The following is a 2,341-nucleotide window of genomic DNA, read 5'->3' as shown; positions in this document are numbered from 1 at the left end:
TTGTTTTAAAACTTTTTTTTTTTTTTTTTATAATCGGAAATGTGTAAATTTAAAAAAAAAAAAAAACATCCGGTATTTCGATATCTCGAATTTAAAAAAAAAAATTGACAAAAAAATTATTATTATTAACCGACCGAGTTAAAAAGAAATGGATCAATGTGGAAGACAATAACCTCACTTAAAAAAAATTTTCCAGGGAAAACCGGAGCGAGGGTGTAAACTTAGTCAGTCGCGTTTGTTTTATATACATATCGAAAGTGTTTCGATCGAGGAGACGGCGTTCGTCGTCGCCATTTATTAATTGTACATGCGCGTAATGGCGGCGGTTGGAAAATTTAAGTTAGTCGAACGGTCGAACGGTTGAACGCTCGTTTATATATACATATATATTTATATATTCGCATTAAAAAAAAAAATTTTTTTATTTATTTTATATATATATATTATTCATCGAATAAAAATTTTCCGGGTTTTTTCCTTTTTTTTTTCTTTCGTTTGTTTATTTTTTATTAATTTTCCCCCGATTGATTTTTGTTGAAATTTCTATTATTATTATTATTTTTACACGCGAACGTGTTTTAAAATTTATCGATTATTCCGGTTATAAATATATATATATTATATATTATTAACTTGTATATATATATATTAAATATTTTATTAACATTTTATTAAAAACGTTTAAAATTTTTTGGTTTTTTGTCAATAAATTGTTTAAATAAAAAAATTTTTTTTGTTTAAATAATAATAAAAACGGAAAAAAATTTTCTGTCGTTTTTATTTATTTTTTTTTTTTCAATAATATTGTCGTGATATAATAATATAAAGGAAAATAATATTGGATATTTAACAGGAAGAAGAAAAACGAAGAAAAATAAAGAGAATGGAATCGAAAAAAATTAAAATAAAATGGCCGCCACACGGCGCGTGATTTTTATTATTTAAAAAAAAAAATTATTATTATTATTATTATTATTTTACAAACGATTTCGGTGGTAAATAAAGTTATGTAAAAGTATTTCATTATTATTATTATTATTTATATAAAGTAAAATATAAAAGTGATAAAAAATTAAATGAAATAATTAATTAATTAATTATTTATTATTATTATTTCGTTTTGTATTTTTATGTTTAAAACAAAATGGCGGATAAAATAATTTATTACTTTTTTTTATGTTGGTTATGTTTAAATATTGTTTTCGGTTCTGATAAGGATAAAAAATTATTAGAAGAAGGACAACAGCAAAAAACACAATTCGAAGCTGCTTTTCAAGGTGGGTACGAAACACACACACATATCTGTGAACCTTATATTATCATTATTATTTTAAAAATTAATTTTTCCCCTTTAATTTATTATCGATTATCGATATATATAAATAATCGATTATTGATTTTGTAGCGGATCGATTAATATTCAATTAATTACACGACCCCACCAGCTTTTTGTTTTCCACAACGGAAATTATATAAAAATAAAATTTTTTTCTTGAACTTAATAATAATAATAATAATAAATCTATTAATTATATAAAATTTATTATTATTATTATTATTATTATTTATTAGGGGTAATTTTATGCACCTGAAATTTTTAAGGGGGGGGGAAAAAAAGAAAAGTTTTTTTCGACTCTAACTTAATTAAAATACATAAATTTTGAAAAAAAAAAAATGAAAAGGAAAAGGAAAAGTTTTTTCCCCAAAATTTTCCTTTTTTTTTTTCTTTTATTAAAATTTAAATTATTAATAATAAATATTTTAAATTAAAACGTTCACGGTCGATTAACAATAATAATAATAATAATATTGATATATATATAAATTTTTGTAAATGGTTTTTTTCGTCGAGGGGAATCAATTTTCCGCTCGAATTAATTATTATCATTATTATTATTATTATTGAAATTTGTTATATACAATTTTGTACTTGATAAACCAGGCATCACGTAATAAATAATTCGTAAGTTAATTATTATTATTAATAAATTAATATTTGATCACGTGATGTGTGTAGTTTAAAGGGTGAAGGTTTTTTAAAACGAGGAAAATTTCATGAAAAATAAATTTTCTTTTTTTTTATTATTAATAAATATTTATTATTAATAAAAATTTTTTAATTTTGTTTTTTCATTACACGGGAAAATATATTATTATTATTATCATCATCATCATCATCATCGTCGTCGTCGTCGTTATTATTAAAATTTTCAAAATTATTAATATTTATTTTATGTTGGTAATAAAAACACATAAACATATTTTAATAACTTTTTTATTTTTTTTTTTTTGGCAAAGAAAAAAGAGTCTTGTAGGTGATGATGATAATGATGGTGGTGGT

The sequence above is a fragment of the Pediculus humanus genome, genomic scaffold (assembly GCF_000006295.1).
Source record: "Pediculus humanus corporis 1103172107384 genomic scaffold, whole genome shotgun sequence".
Lineage (NCBI taxonomy): Eukaryota > Metazoa > Arthropoda > Insecta > Psocodea > Pediculidae > Pediculus > Pediculus humanus.
The sequence above is the reverse complement of the archived record's forward strand: the minus strand, read 5'-3'. Positions refer to the sequence as shown.